The following is a 17,698-nucleotide window of genomic DNA, read 5'->3' as shown; positions in this document are numbered from 1 at the left end:
TGTTTTGATTTGCACAGAGATGCCCAGCCCAGGAATGAAGAGCCAGTGGGCTTGATCTATGTTGACTTGGAATTACATGAGAATTCCAGGAGTCCACATGGCCTCCAGAAACAAGCCTGGACTATCCCCTGGGTCCTCCCCCACCAGGTAGGGCAGTGGCCCAGAATGGCCCAGAATGGCTGAGAGGCAGGGGCTTTGTCTCAGACATCATGATTCAAATTCTGACCCTGCCACTTCCTACCTGGCCAACCCTGGGCAAGGGCCCTCCCATTTCTGACAACTCTGAGCATTTTCATCTGAAAGAAAGCAAAAAGAACTTTTTAACTGCAAGAGGAAAGAAAAGCAGAGGAAGGGTGCTATAATAAAAATGGCCAATCTCATTATGACATCACAGAAAGTAAAGTAAACTTTCTCTTTTTGAGACAGGGTCTCGCTCTGTCACCCAGGCTGGAGTGCAGTGGCACAATCATGGCTCACTGTAGCATCAAACCTGGGCTCAGGTGATCCTCCCACGTCAGCCCCTGGGTAGCTGGAAACACAGGTGTGCACCACCACACCTAGCTAATTTTTGTATTTTTCGTAGAGATGGGGTTGCCATCTGGTCTGGAACTCGTGAACTCAATGGATCCACCCACCACAGCCTCCCAAAGGGCTGGAACTACAGGTATGAGACCCCGTGCTAGGCCTCACGAATTGTTTGAAGTATATTGGCCACCTCACCAAAGAAGATACATAGGTGGCAAGTAACTAAATGAAAATTATGCCACATAGCATATGCCATCAGGGAACTGCAAATTAAAACAATGAAATACCACTACACACCCAATCGAATGGTCAGAATTCAGAACAGACAATACCAAATTCCGGCGAGGATGTGGAGCAATAGGAACGCTCCTCATTCGTTGCGGGTGGGAATGCAAAGTAGTACAGAAACTTTGGAAGATAAATTGGCACTTTCTTACAAAATTAACATGCTCTTACCATATGATTCAGCAATCACAGTCTTTCATAGTTACTCAAAAGAGTTAAAAACACTTCTGCATAAAAACCTGCACAGGGATGTTTATAGCAGCTTTATTCATAATTTTCAAAACTTGGAAGCAACTAGCATGTCCTTCAATAGGTGAATGAATAAATAAAGTGTGATACATCCCGACAATGGAATATTATCCAGCACTAAAAAGAAATGTGTTATCAAGCCATGAAAAGACATGGAGGCCCCCGCCATGCATGTGACTGAGTGAAAGAAACCAATCTGAAAAGGCCACATACTCTTTGATCTCAATGCTATGACATTGTGAAAAAGGCAAAACTGTGGAGACAGTAAAAAGATCACTGGTTTCCAGGGGTTAGGGAGGAGAGAGGGATGAAGAGGCAGAGCACAGAGGATTTTTAGGGCACTGAAACCATTCTGGATGATACAGTGGGGGATCCATGTCTTTATTCATTTGTCCAAATTCAGAAAGTACAAGAGCAAGAGTGAACCTCAATGAAAACTATGGACTTCGGGTGATCGTGATGTATCCAAGTAGGTTCCTCCATTGTAATTCATGTACCACTCTGGTGGGGGATTTTGGTAACGGAAGCTGAAGCTCCCATATGCATGCATTGGGGCAGGGGAATTAGAGGCAACACCTGTTCTTTCTACTCAATTTTACTGTCTACTAAAACTGCCTTAAAAAATAAAGTCTATTAAAGAAAAACTTGCATACACATACATGCTAATTAAGTCAGTGTTCCCAAGCTTGCCATAACACTCACTATAAAGCCCACACACCACAGCACGGCGTACATGGCCCTGCACCCAGGTCCCACCCTCCACTTTCCCTCACTCCCTTCTCTCCAGTCACACTGGCCGCCTCTGTTCCCCATTCCCTCCAGTCCTTTGCTAGCTGACTCCCCCTCCCTCTTCCTGCAGATCCTTCTCCAGCTGGTTCCTACCCATCATTCTCATCTCAGCTCAAGTGACACCTCCTCAGTGAAGCCCTCCCTGATCACCTTTCCAATACTCCCACATGCACTTACCACCATGCTTGATCACACTGTTTTTATTTTCTCAATGATATGGAGTTGCTATCGAAAATCCTCCTACATACATATTTATGGGGGCACTTGGTTATTGTCTTTCTCCTTTGGTGTATAAAGCTGAGGCCTCCTCTATCTTGTTCAGCATTTTATCTTCAGCCCCTAGAACTGTGATTCATAGCTGGTGCTCTATAAATATTTGGGGAAAGAGTGCTTGAAATGAGATCAAGTATGCTGAATGCTTGACAAAGAGCAAACGCTCAGCCTCACCCACGCCAAGGCCGCCTAAAGGCCGCTCTGGTCCTTCTCGGCTGTTCTCCCACGGGGTCTAGGATTCTGCCATTGTCATGAAAGTAGCCACAGGCGATACATACATAAATGGGGGTGGCTGTTTTCCAATAAAACTTTATTTAAGAAAATAGACTGAGGGCTGGGTTTGGCCCACAGGTCCTAGTCTGCTGATTCCTGATCCAGGACAGTCTTCTCTGGGGCGCCTCTTGTATTAAATGCAAGTTTCAGGGCAGGAACTAGCGTTTGCAAAGCAGCTATGTCTTGGTCAAGGCCCCTGAAACGGTGCGTCTCAGCAGGACCCTGGGCATGAATTACAACAAAGTTACAGTCCATAAACTTTATTGTTCAGCAGGGCTTTGACCCCCAACTTTCCTTTCTGCTGATTTTTCAAAGAGCCTTGGAGGTGGGCTCAGTGCCGTGATCACTGATGCATCAGGGAAAGGGAGCTTGCACATTTAATTAAATGTTATTCAAGAAATAAAATTCGGGCCCTCAGCTGACAACGCAGAATATTAAAGCATCAATTTCCTGAAGGAAACCTGCCTTAATGAGATTCTCCAAATAAATGGGGGGGGGGACATATTAATCCCAGCTGCTAATGTCAGCCCCATCAACCCAGAGAGATGTCTTGATCAACAAAAGCTGATGGTATAGTTAACTGTGGAAAAAAAGGGTCTTAGACTCTGCTGAGTCATCCGTAGTCCTGAGGTAGCCAGACTCTTAGAAAGAAGACCCTTCATTCCCTTGAGTCCCAAGAGTGAGGTGAAGCCATAGCAAGTTGTGCCCTTACAACCAAAGGTGGTAATAAGTGATGAGAGCAGAGCTGGTTGAGGTCTGGAGTGGAGTGCCACAGTGCTCTGCCCCGGTCCTGTCCGAGGCAACCCTTTCATTAGCAACTTGGAAAAATATAAAGACAGGGGGAGATAGTGACCTCATTTGTTGAGTTCAACTTGCTGGAGTTCAATTAATTTACGTAAGATATCTGAAATCCTTAGAACAAAATAAGTGTCTAACAAATGTTTCATTTTCTTGCCTAACCCTTCAACCCCCTCCTTGTCCCCAGAAACCAATGTGCCTAAGATGTATTTACTCATTGAATAACATCTTTGTGACTTTTGCCATTTTTAGACTCTGTGTTCTATTATTAACTTAATATATTATCTTTAATTTGACTCATTTATTATCCAAAAAAATACATTTTAAAGGATGCTTTATATCGCTACTGTAAATTAAAAACTGGTTTTACTTGTCACCATTAAAATGTAGCCATAAAGACAAATGCAATGAAAATGAAACATTGTTATTGTGGCTAAATATCATTGCCAGATAAAAGCTGTGAGCCAGAGATTCACTGTGTCTTTGTTAATGAGAGAGATGAACAAAAGTTGGAAAAGTGTTAAAAATACACAAGAACCAACTGAGACTGGATTACACTATCAGCTGTTCAGTGATGCTTAAGGTCATGTCTCGTGCCATGACCTATGCCTTAAGTCAACCTGAATCTGTTACTGTTGCTTACACTCAAAGACCCCTAGGTGATATACAGTCTCTTGATTGACAGCTCTCCCAATATCTCTGGACCTACCACTTCTGCTTCCAAATGCCACAGAAATGCTTCATTCCAGAACAAGAAATAAAGCAAAGCTCTGTTCCAAGCATAGCCAGTTAAAAATGTAGAGGTTGCCGAGGTCTTTCTGGTCTCAAATAAAAATTGGTCCAGAGTCCAGTGCAGAAGTGAATCTTTTCTGATTCATTATCCCCAGATGCAATAACTGGCATCCAGTAGGCATCAAATCCATTGGCGTTGGATGGTGGTTGCCTAAATCCAACACTCTGCCCCTCTACTACACAACCCAAAATGCCTGCTGCTGTCTGGGAAGAAAGTTGCCGTGTATGTATTTTTCCATCTATTTCTGCACCTAGAGATCGGGGACATTTCCCAGAGTGACTGGAGAGAATGTCAGTCTTTATTTTGGGTGGGATGAATCTGCTTTGGGGAAGTTTGATTGAATGTCCAATAGTCACTATTAGTCTTCATTGAATGCTAAATATAAATATGAAGAATCAGAAAAGACAATCAGATTGTGAAAAATCTCCCACATTTATTTTTGCAGTGCTGTTAAATCCATTTCTGATTAAAATAATTCATCACTTATCTATAACAAGCAATACTGGATGGTTATCCATATGTGGAGCTGTCTTAGAAATAGGCACCAATTTAAAATGGTTTTTAATAAAAATACATTATTTTTAGCCAGCAATTTGGTTCCAAGGGCTGGCTGCTGACAAAGAAAAGGGAACTGTTCTGTAAGTCAGTGAATGTTTTTCCAGAAAATAAATTAGGAGAGGCAGCTAGCTCACGATGTGATACAAGTTCATGGTGCTTACCTTTGTTACAAGTTTCATTTTTCTTAATTTTTGGTGGGAGATGAGGGTGGGCTATAGCTGTCATTTTGTTTTTAATGAATTCAATCAAACAGCCCCTGATAATCCAGCCTGGGTTTGTAGTTTCCTTGAAAGTGTCGTGATATGGAGAAAATTTGAGAAATAGCACATTATATGCCCACATTCAAAAGGTCCTTGGTGTGGCATTCAAGACCCTTCACAATCTAATCTCAACCCACAACTTCCCTGCTGCCCAGGTCCCCCAAGTCTATGCGGCATTAAATCCTTATCTTTCTCCGGGACAGCAGGCATGGTACGTTCTCTCTGAAATAAAGGATGTAGGCAAGAAAACATTCATTTATGCTTGCATTTGCATGAAGAAATTCTAGAAGGAGCCTCAGGAGACAAAAGAAAGTGATTACGTGGGGACAAGAGACAAGGAGGAGGGTGAGAAGTGAAAGGACGGAGGATGGCATAGGTGAAGGGAGGTATTTCACTATGCATCTTTTTGCCTTCAGATTTTTGGACTATGGCAAATATCACCCATTCAGAAATGAAAGGTAAGTGATGAAAAGTGGGGGGGAGGGAAAGAAGAAGGAAGGAAGGGAGGGAGGAAGGAAGGAAGGAAGGAAAAAGAAAAGGAAAGGAAAGAAGGAAAGAAAGGAAGGAAGGAAGAAGAAGGAGGAGGAGAAAAAAGAAAGAAAGAAAGAAAGGAATGAAAGAAGAAAGAAAGGAAGGAGGGAGGGAGGAAGGAAGGAAGAGAAAGAAGATGGCAAAATGAAAGGGGGAGGGAGGAAGGAAGGGAAAGAAGGACAGAAGGAGGGAATGAAGGAAGGAAGAAAAGAGAGGGAGAGAGGGAGGGAGGGAAGGAGGAAGGAATAAAAGAAAGGAAGAAAAGAAAGAGGGCAGGAAGGGAGGAAGGAAGGGAGGAAGGAAGCATCGAGGGAGGAGGAAAGGAAGGAAGGAGGGAAAGAAGGATGGAAAGAGAGACAGGGAGGAAGGAAGGAAGGAAGGAAGGGAAGAAAGAGGGAAGGAAGGGAGGAAGGAAGGAAGGAAGGAAGGAAGGTGGGAGGGAGGGAGGAAGGGAGGGAGGGAAGGAAGGAAGGAGGGAAGGATGGAAAGAGAGTCAGGGAAGAAGGAGGGCAGGAGGGAAGGCAGGAAGGCAGGAAGGCAGGAAGGCAGGAGTTCCCATTATCACGGGAACATATTTTCAAGCCTTTGCACTTGGCATTCCCACTTCCTGGGCTGACATGCTCAACCTCACACCCACATACACCCTTCCATATTTTGGCAAGAAGACTCCTGTGGGTGCTTCAGAACCCAATTTGTGTATCAACTGCTCTGTGAGTATATCACTCAGGAAGAGTCCTCTGTGCTCCCAAAGCACCTTGGTTAGACTGTAAACTCCCTTTTGGCAGAACTGCAAATTCCTTATGCTGTGCTGAAGTATCAGATCCTAGCATGCTGCCCAACACACGGTAGGTGCTTAATAAACATTTGTTGAGGGAGCGAAAGGATGAATGAATGAGAGCCATAAGGGAGCTGGGTGGCATAGCAGTAAAAGCGTGGTCTTCAGTGTCAGGCAGACTGGACCAATAAGGACTGTGTGACCTTGGAAACAAATTGATCTCTCTGAGACCCAACCCAGCCCCTCAGAGGGTGTGGTAAAGGTTCAATATGTTAACTCATGTGCAATGAACATGCAGTGTTTGCTGAATTATTTTTTTTCTAAAGAGCAGACATTTATTTTCTCATAATTCTGGAGGCCAGAAGTCCAAGAGGAAGATCTTGGCAGGGCTGGTTTCTTCTGAGTAGTCTCTCCTTGGCGTGGAAACATCTGTCTGCATCCCTTGTTCTCACATGGTCATCCCTCTCTGGGTGTCTGTGACCTCATCTCTCCTACTTTTCTGTATTTTTTAACCGAAAATAAAAATTGCATATATACATATACATATATATATGGCGTATGACACGATGTTTTGAAACACATATACATTGTGGAATGGCTAAATTGAGCGAACTAATGTATGTATTATTTTACATAGATTTTTGTGATAAGAACAATTAAAATCTAGTCCCTTGGCAATTTTCAGGTATACAAAACATTGTTATTAACTAGAGTCATCATGTGTACAATTGCTCTCCTGAACCTGTTCCTCCCTAAACGAAATTTTGTGTCTTTTGTCCAACATCTCCCCTCCCCCTGCAGCCTTGGTATCCACCATTCTACTCTCTGCTTCTATGAGCTCAACTTTCTTGAGAGTGAAATCACGCAGTGTTATCTTTCTGTGTCTGGCTTATGTCACTTAACATAACGTCCTCCAGTTTCATCCATGTTGTCACAAATAACAGAATTCCCTTCTTTCTTATTGCTGTATAGTACTCCAAGGTATATATAAAGAATATACGGTTCTGATTATTACATACACATATATATAATATAGGTCTTATAATATATGTAATGTAGAGTGTGTATATATATAAATATTCACACACTATACATACATAATAGTATATACACACACATAGTAGTATATATACACACTCTGCCATATATAGTAGGGTATATATAGTACATAAAACATAGTCATATATGTATATATATGGAGAGAGTAGGGTATATATACTTTCTCTCTATATATAGTATAATATATATGGTAGTATGATATATATATACTATATATAGTATAGTATAGGGTAGTATGTGTATATATACATATAAATACACATATAAATATTTATAGATACATAGATATAAGATAGTATGTGTATAGACATACTATATATAAGATAGTATGTGTATAAATATAAGATAGTATGTGTGTGTATATATATACACACAACCATGTATACTACATATATACTATATATAGTAGTGTATAGTATATATAGTGTGGACATGGTTAGTGTGGACATGGATAGTGTGGACATGGTTAGTGTGGACGTGGGTAGTGTGGATATAGTGTGGACATGGATACTGTGGATACAGTGTGAACATGGATAGTGTGGATAAAGGGTGGACGTGGACAGTGTGGATATGGATAGTGTGGATAAAGTGTGGACATGGAGAGTGTGGATATAGTGTGGACATGGATGGTGTGGATGTAGTGTGGGCATGGAGAGTATGGATATAGTGTGGACATGGATGAGTGTGGATATAGTGTGGACATGGATAGTGTGGATATAGTGTGGACATGGATAGTGTGTATGTAGTGTGGACATGGATAGTGTGGATATAGTGTGGACATGGATAGTGTGTGTATGTAGTGTGGACATGGATGGTGGATGTAGTGTGGACATGGATAGTGTGGATGTAGTGTGGACATGGATAGTGTGGATGTAGTGTGGACATGGATAGTGTGGATGTAGTGTGGATATGGAGAGTGTGGATGGTGTGGATATGGATGTGGTGTGGATATAGTGTGGATATGGAGGTGTGGATATAGTGTGGACATGGATAGTGTGGATGTAGTGTGGACATGGATGGTGTGGATCGTAGTGTGGATATGGAGAGTGTGGATATAGTGTGGATATGGATATGGAGAGTGTGGATATAGTGTGGACATGGATAGTGTGGATGTAGTGTGGATATGGAGAGTGTGGATATAGTGTGGATATAGATATGGAGTGTGGATATAGTGTGGATGTATGGAGAGTGTGGATATAGTGTGGACATGGATAGTGTGGATGTAGTGTGGACATGGATGGTGTGGATGTAGTGTGGATATGGAAAGTGTGGATATGGATATGGAGAGTGTGGATGTAGTGTGGATATGGAGAGTGTGGATATAGTGTGGATATGGAGTGTGGATATAGTGTGGATATGGATATGGAGAGTGTGGATATAGTGTGGATAGGGAGAGTGTGGATATAGTGTGGACATGGATAGTGTGGATGTAGTGTGGATATGGAGAGTGTGGATGTAGTGTGGATATGGATAGTGTGGATGTAATGTGGAAATGGATAGTGTGGATGTAGAGTGGATATGGAGAGTGTGGATATAGTGTGGATATGGATATGAAGAGTGTGGAGATGGATACGGATAGTGTGGATGGAGTGTGGATACAGAGAGTGTGGATATCGTGTGGACATGGATAGGGTGGATGTGTGGATATATGATTAATGGATATGGATGGACATCGATGATGTGGATGTGTGTGGAATGGATGGTGAGGGATGTGGTGTGGATGTGGTGTGGATGTAGTGTGGATATGGATATGGATGGTGTGGATGTAGTGTGGATATGGAGTGTGGATGTAGTGTGGATATGGATATGGATAGTGTGGATGTAGTGTGGATATGGAGAGTGTGGATATAGTGGATATGGATATGGAGAGTGTGGATGTAGTGTGGATGGAGAGTGTGGATATAGTGTGGGTATGGATAGTGTGGATGTAATGTGGAAATGGATAGTGTGGATGGTGTGGATGGAGGTGTGGATATGGTGTGGACCATGGAGTGTGGATGGTGTGGAATGGATGGTGTATTGGATGTGGTGTGGATGTATGGAGTGTGGATATAGTGTGGATATGGATGAATTAATGGATAGTGTGGATATGGAATGTGGATATAGTGTGGATATGGATGTATCCATCATCCACTGAGAATGTGAACATGGGGTCTGAATGTCTTTGACCGATTCCTTCCCTTTGGATGAATACCTAGCCATGGGATGGCTGGATCATATGTCATCTCTACTTAGCTATATTATTGTAATTGTGTTTGTGGTGTGTGTTGTCTCATTGTATGACAATTGCCTCACACTGTCCCTGCCACCAGATTGGATGTTCTTGAGCAGGGGGGCCCTGACTGCTCCCCCTCTATTGCATTTCTGCAGTGCCAGCCCCAAGCGAGAAATGGGGAGACAGTGAATGAAGAACCCTCATCAGCAGAGAGGGAAGGGGCAGGTAGACAGAGAGGAATCACTCCAGCTGATAACTGGGACCCCAGAAATGCACAGCACCCTTAATAGGGAGTGACCAGAAGCTCAGCCCTGCAGCAAATGCCTCCAGGGGATTCAAAATGATTGTAAGCTGGGCCAGGAGCCATGTTCAGCCTGCCAGTACGGTGCCCACTCACTTCCTCCTATTGGGAGGTGCCTTGGCCCTCAGCTCACCGCCTCTTTGCCCAGGCAGCCCCATCCCGGCATATCTTTCCCCTCGTGTCAGCCTGCCCTAGCGCCTGTACTTGAGCCTTACAGGGTCCCATATCCCTCTACCTGGGCTTCAATCTTTCACAAATCACATGTGTCTCTCTTGGACCAGCTCTTTGCAGGTATTGCCACATAAATGTTGTTTTCTCCAATTTACCAAAGGGAAAACTAAGTACCAAAGAAGTTAAATGACTCTCACAATTGCACAATTGTTATTAAAGAACAAAGACAAGGCTGGGAGCAGTGCCTCCCGCCTGTAATCCCAACACTTTGGGAGGCCGGTGCGGGTGAATCGCTTTAACTCGGGAATCTGAGACCAGCCTGGGCAACTGGCAAAACCCTGTCTCTACAAAAAAATACAAAAATTAGTGGAACATAGTGGTGTGTGTCTATAGTTTCAGCTACTTGGGGGCTGTGGTGGGAGGATTGCTGGAGCCTGGGAAGTTATGGCTACAGTCAGCAGTGATCCACCACCACCACACTCCAGCCTGGGCAATAGAGTAAGACCTTGTCTCAAAAAAAAAAAAAGGGGGGGGATAAAGCCAGGACTTAATCACAGGTCTACCTGATTCCAATACAAAGATTTTAACTCTTATACACCACATACGGCCTTTCCTATGAGAGATATAGCCCAGGCTCACAGATTATTACACTTATGCCACCCTAATAGTGCCTTCAGGTGACCTGTTCCAAATGGGGTATGTAGCCCCAAAAGGCATCTCTTGCCACTTGTTTGAATACTGCTCCAAATATGGTGCTCACTTCCCCACCACCCCTTCTCAAGCTTGCTGTCACCACACTGGCAGACAAGCTGATGCCCCTTGGATCTTTCCAGCTCAAGTCGAGGGTCTCTGCTGGCCCCACCTAGACTCCCAGTGGCAGGGCTCAGCCCGACATCCACCTACAGAGGGAAGCTTTCCCCTTCCATGCCTTGACACAGTGCTAGGCACGTAACTGATGCTTAAAATGGCTGCTTCTGTGTTTTTGCCTAAGTGACTAGATCCCTGAAGGAAGGACCCTCCTTTCATCCCAGACTCTCTCTGACGTACTTGAATATTTCTTTAAATATAACTGTGTTGGTGCCTTCACAACTTACCTTAGGTGACTGGGAGGGCAGACGACTCTGGATGAAGAGGTATTAATCACCCTGGACATGAGATTCCCGTTCTCATTTGCTCTATCCACTCTTTCTTTTATTAAATTGTCACCGTGCATGTACTGTACTGGCCCTGAAAACCCAGAAATAAATCAGAGAGTCCCTGACCTCAGAGAGATTCCCACGGAATCTGGGTGATACAAAGGGAAACATATAACAAAAACGCAATGTGGAAGGTGAACCGATCTCACCATAGTTAATTTAACAGGTTGCATCATTCTTCAATGGATGCTACCTGGCCGTGTACACAGAATGCTTTGAGAGAGAGGATGTTTGGCTTTCTGATCACCGTTTTGATCTTGCACAGAGCATGCACTCATGTGGTGGGTACTCAGCGCTCATCTCATGAATGAACAAATGGATGTGAATGAACACACGCATGAATGAATGTCCTAGGGGTTTATACGATGCGTTGTTGGAACACAGAGGGCAGAAGCTAGCTACTTGGAAAGCAAAGTGTTGAAGGCTAAATAGAAGTTCACTTCATGGATTGTGTGACAGTGGGTGTGCATATCAGGGGCTGGAAATTGGGGATGAGGAGACAGTGACCCAGCAGAAGGAACTATGTAGACAAAGACAAAGAGATATGGCGAAGACTGGCATGTTTGGGGAATGATGAGTGTTTCAGGGTGACTGCTGAAAGCACTTCACGCCTGTACAAACGCACTGGATTATATGAATGTTGAGGACAGCCACTCAGTCTAAAATACGACTTGCAGGCACTGAAAACCCAGACTGTGCCAGTTATGCACTGCACCCCGGGAGGGTCTGTGTCCACACCCGCCAGAAGCGAACTTCCCTCCTATCCCCTCTTCCTCTGTCCATCGTGGGTTCCCTGACCTGCAGACGTGACCTTGAGTGGCTACTTCTCCTGGGAAAGAGACTCTCAGTGCCTCCAGAACAGACAGGCATGTGCTCAAATTCATGGCACTCTCTGGCAACTTGGCAGGTGATGCGCCCTTTCTGGGGTCTGACAGATCCCCAGGCTGCACATCCATCAGTGTGCCTACCGCCGCACACTGTGATTAGCCAGGGTGCAATGACAGCCAGCTGACGTTAATTATCTGTGAGTTAGAGGCATCTAAGAGCACAAACAGGGCTGTCAGGAAAGCAAAGCAGCGTCATCATTGCTCCTGTGACTTGCAGCTGGGACCTTGAGCAGTGACATGGGCTTTTCAGGTTCAAGGAGGGGTGAGCATGCCAGCAGCCCTTCCCAGCCATCTCCAGGGAGGTCCGCACACAAGCTTTGGGATAATTTGGGAGAAAGTCAGACACCCAGTGGTGAGCAATGCGTTACTCATCACTCTGCCACAGCGCCCGATCCACTACCGCATCCTGACAGTTTCACCTCCCAAATAGTTCTCAGATCTGTCCACGTCTCCGCATTTCCACGAATCCAGCCTGGTCTCTCCACACTGCAATTGGCTCCTACCTGGTTCCTCCTCTACCCTGGCTCCCTCTCAGCCGCCACTCCACTCGGCAGCCAGCGTGGGGCTTTCAAACTCCAAGTCAGGCTGTGCTGCTCTGCTCAGAATCCACCACCCCTACAAACCCAGCACGTGGCCACGAGGCCTCTGATTTCTGTTTCCCCCAGATCTCTGCTCCCCCATCACATTCACTTTCAATGGGTTTCTCAGCTGTGCCCCGTAGCCTCTGGCCATGCGACTTTTGCACGTGATGTTCCCTCTGACTGGGATACTCTTCTTACCCCAGCCTACGATCTAGGGTTCCTTAAACCTCGTGTCCTGTCCCCTATAATGCTTCCCTCAACCCCCAAAGCACAGCCAGTTCCTCTGTCTCCCAAGGAGGCAACGCAGTGTAGTGGCCATAAGCATATAAGCTGGTGTCGGTTCAAATCCCAGCCCAACCCTTTAATGGAATGGCTGTGTGACTCTGGGCAAGGGTTTTTTTTTTTCTTTTTGAGACAGAGTCTCACTCTGTTGCCCAATCCGGGTGAGGTTCTTAACCTCTCTGAGCTTCAGTTCCCACCTCTGTAAATGGAGACAACCATAAAATCAACCCTGCAGGGTTATTTTAGGGACTAGCTGAGTTAAGAGAGTAACAGGCGCCTCTTGGGGCACAGGCTGGCACACGAGTACTATACAAGCACTCGCCGCTGCTGTGGATACATTTCTAACTTACCTGTTTGTAACCTTCTCCTTGTTGGTGTGATCACTTGATTGATTTTGTCTTCTTCCATACACTCTAGGCCAGGGTTTCCTAACTTCACAGGCATTTGGGATGGGCGACTCTGTTACAAGAGCTGTCCCGTACGTTGCAGGATAATCCCTCATTGGATGCCAGCAGCATCTCCCTTGTTGTGACAACCGTAAATGTCTCAAGACTTGACCTGATGTCCTGGTACAGAGCCCTGCTCTGGACTTTACGACAGCAGGGAATATCCATCATCTTCTCCACCATCTCCTCCCAGCACCCAGCACAGTGCCTGGTCTCAGTGTATTTTAAGTGAACGAAAGCATGAATAAATGAATGCACACCAAAAGGTTCTGTAATGTAAGGACCTCAGGAGATATGAAGTCGGAAGATCTAGGTTCAAGTCCTGCTTCCACTACTCCTAGAGGGGTCACCAAAGGCAAATTATTGTCTCCTCGGAGCCTCAGTTTTCCCATCTGTGAAATGGGAGTGGTGATTGTGATCGTGATGCCCTTCCCATCACAGGGAGTGTGCTAAGGCTCAGAAGAACAAACAATGAAGTCCTTTATAAACTGCTGAGTGCTGTGCAGATGAGCGGGTTACAGTGTCTCCCCCCTTTTAATCTAAAAGAATGGCTTTTCTTCTATCCGCGTGCTGCAGCCTGCCTTGTCTGGAAGCGTCTGGGTTGTGACAGGGCATGGGCGTGTAATATATGTGGTACATAAGGAAGATAATATATCCCTTCATCTCCCTTTTAATACAGCTGTAAATATGTCTTATGGGGGAGATAATAGAGATACGGCACACATAATGGGGGTGATGGATCAGACCGATAAGATCTCACACTTGTCACGAGGGCAGTTTGTCTGTCATTTCCCCCATTATCGATGGTGTCTTGGGTAGATTGTGGTGTCAAGTGTATTTTGAATTATGGGAAGCCCAGTACACTTAATTACCTTGTGTTTCTAATAAGGCAAGGAGCAGCGTGGTAATGGGGAGAGAGCTAGGCTCCAGGGTTTTGCTGCCCTAAGTTCATGCCCTGGCTGTGTGAGCTTAGGCACAGCATCTGCCCTCTCTGGGCTGCAGTCACCTCATCTATTCAGTGGCTGTCACTGCACAATAGGACCTTTGAAGAGAATCTCCCTTTAGATGAAAGGCAAGGACAGGGAAAACAAGACAACTGTGTCCCCGGTAAATTCCAAGTACCTGTCAAATGTGCAAAGCAAGGGTGATTTTCAGGAAATGTCTCCACCCAGGGGACTCAAGGATTTGACTCCTAAAATGAATCAAAGCATATTCTTCTGCTTTTTGCTAGCTCCTTAGGGGTATCATGGCACAGTGGGTAGGACGTGGAGTTCAACCCAACAAACTAGGGTTTGGCTCAAGTACCCTGGCCCCTCCTTTCATCTCCTCAAAATGTAAATTGGGAGTGATAAGTGCTTCCACCCTGGATGGTCACTGTCATGACCCCATGGGAGTAACTGAGATGTATCAATTGCTCAGCTCAATGCGAGGTCCACAGAAAACACTCAGTTGGTGAAAAATATGTGTAAGATGTGGGAAGGCGTCTCCATCCGGTGACAGAATGTACCCTTCCTGTCCTCATGACAGTCCTCAGTCTCTTCCAAGCAGAGCATAATAAAAAGCTGCTGGATTTCCCGGCCCTGACACACACACTTAAACTTAAATTTGGGAGGTCTCCTCAAAGGCTTGACAGGTCCATGTCCGGGAATATTGCAATAACTCAGGTTGGAGCCTAAAGTTGAGCCAGGACATTGTAACTACAGAGGCCAGGACCCAGGGCTGGCCAGTAAACCTCCAGATGCCTGAGTCCTCTCACTGAAAACCGGATCCCCAAGGAGGGTCCTCCTGCCACCAAGCCTGAGGCCACACCTCTGAACTCCTGCCCACTGAGCCAGCCTATGCCAGTGCCCCTCCCTGGGATGGGAAACCTGCCTGTCTCGGACCTCCTTTTCCCATCTATAAAAGCAGATGCTCAGCTGGAAGAATTTCTAAAATGGTATTTAGGCTCCAAAATGCCATCATCAAAGTCTTTTTCGGGTCTCTTGTATGTGCCTGTCCGTTAACCAGGAGTACCGAAGTATCACACTTTCATGGGATGGAAATTTGATTAGGAATAGTGAAGAAATGCCCAAAGGGTGGCATTCCTGTAGGCAGAAAGGCCCTGAAGCCAGGCAGGCCTCAGCTATGCAAGCTGCCCATGGAGGTGGCAGCTCCTATGTATGCTTCTGCACTGGCACCAGAAATTCAGTGTAGACTCCTGGGTAAAAGTCTGATTCCTGGATTCAGATTAGGGACTGGGTGTGGTGGCTCATGCCTATATTTCCGGCACACTGGGTGGCAAGCAGGAGGATTACTTGAGTCCAGGAGTTCAAGACCAACCTGGGCAACATAGCGAGACCCTGTCTCCACAAAAAAAAAAAAAAGTTTTTTAATTAGCCAGGCATGCTGGCACATGCCTGTAGTCCTAGTTGCTCAGGAGACGGAGGCAAGAGGATCACTAGAGCCAGAGAGGTCAAGGCTGAGTGAGCCATGATCATGCCACTATACTCCAGCCTGGGGGACAGAGCAAGACCCCGTCTCAAAAAACAAAAAAAAGTAAAAGTAAAATAAGTATTATTTATTATACTTAATTTTAATTAATAATATTATTTATATACTTAATTTTAATTAATCATAAATATTATTTATATATTTTTTCTTATACATCACCTGTTATTAATTATGAAACTAGTATTTCTGTTGTGTTAGCCATTATTACATCCCCTGCCCTGCAGTGGGTGCTCAGTTACTACTGCGATAAAAGGTGATAATGGTATCTACCTCCCAGGGCTCTCCTGAATATCTAATTAGGTGATGCAAGTAAAAAGTGTTTTCACTCAATACCTGGCACAATGCTTTGTGTCAATGAAGATACACAACCTCCGTAACAACAATTTTTTCAACAGAGCAAGGTATCCCTGTCTTGCAAACTCCAGCACACCAAAATGAACTGGAAATCATGTTAAACTGGACATTGGTCTGAGAGGGAGGTGGGGGTGGCTATGAGAGGGTAACAACAGGAGTTTTTTGTTGCTGGATCTTTTCAGTATCTTGGCTGTAGTGGTGGATACTCAAGCCTAAATGTGATAAAATTGTACAGCACTTAATATACAGTACGCACAAATACGGGAACACACACACAAATGAATACAAAATCAAGTAAATCTCAGTAAGATCAATAGATCGAATGAGTGTCAATGTCTTTGCTGTGATATTATTCTGTAGTTATGGGAAATATTACCATTGGGGAAAAGTGGGAAGACTCTGTGTTATTAATTACAGCTGTGCGTGAATTCAGAATTATCTCAAAACAGCTAGGCATGATGGCTCGTGCCCGTAATCCCAGTTCTTTGGGAGGCTGAGGCAGGAGGAACACCTGCTTCTCTGGAAGCAGGTAAGGAGGTTACACGCAGCAAAGAATGCATCTGGGATGGGCTCCATCCAGGAGCATCTCAGAGTAGAAGTGAGAGGCCACAGAGGAGGGACTGGAAGAACTCAGGGACGTTTCAACAGCTGTGCCACATCTCCTTTGATTCCTCTGTTACTTTCTTTTATTTTCCTTTGGATATGAGAGAAATAATAACTAAAATAAAAATGGCCCAAGGGGTGACTTCTGGAGCAAGTCTTCATGCAGCTCTGCCCTGCCTGGGCTCCCCCTAGCAGGCCCCATTGAGTTCCTCCTCTCTCCAGCTCCCTTCCCTAACTCTCCTCTGCCAGCACACCTGGGCTGTCTGCCTTCCAGATCCAGGGTCTGGGGAAAGCAAGGTCACTCAACAGGATGACCCTGGGGCTCCAGGTCCTGGACTGGAGAAAGTCCACTTCAGCACAGTAGCTGTAAGGACAGTCAGACCCTTTTCTACAGTCCACTGGACTCTTCTATTTGTTTTGCAGTGGCTTCCATGGTGCCATTTGTATGCCACAAGTCGCTGAAATATTTTACACACTAAATGAGTTAAGGTCATTAAACTTTCTTGGGAGATAGTTTCATGTGTTTTCTCAGAATATATCACCAAGCAAACCACCTAGGCTGTGCACAATTACAGGGAGCCCAGAGCAGCTCCTGGCTAACGGGCCTGTTTTATTTCCCTTTGGAAATGTTTACCTCAGGTTGCCAAATTCCCTTCCATATGGGTTAGTGACAAATGTCTTAATTAAATTAAGGATGGTGAGCGGAGTAGCTTCATCTCCCTCTAAAATGAAGGATGGAGCAACAAGACACAACCAGCCAGGTGCATTGGCTCACACTTATAATCCCAGAATTTTGGGAGGCCAAAGTAGGAGATCTCTTGAGACCAGGAGTTCGAGACCAGCCTGGGCAACGTGGTGAAACCCCATCTCTTCAAAAAATACAAAAAATAGCTGAATGTGGCGGTGTGTGCCTGTAGTCCAGCTACTCATGAGGCTGAGGTGGGAGGATTGCTCGAGCCCCGCAATTCGAGGCTGCAATGAGCCATGATCATACCAGTGTAACC

This window comes from Papio anubis, chromosome 18 (genome assembly GCF_008728515.1).
Source record: "Papio anubis isolate 15944 chromosome 18, Panubis1.0, whole genome shotgun sequence".
NCBI classification, from domain to species: domain Eukaryota; kingdom Metazoa; phylum Chordata; class Mammalia; order Primates; family Cercopithecidae; genus Papio; species Papio anubis.
This window is presented reverse-complemented; position numbering follows the sequence as displayed.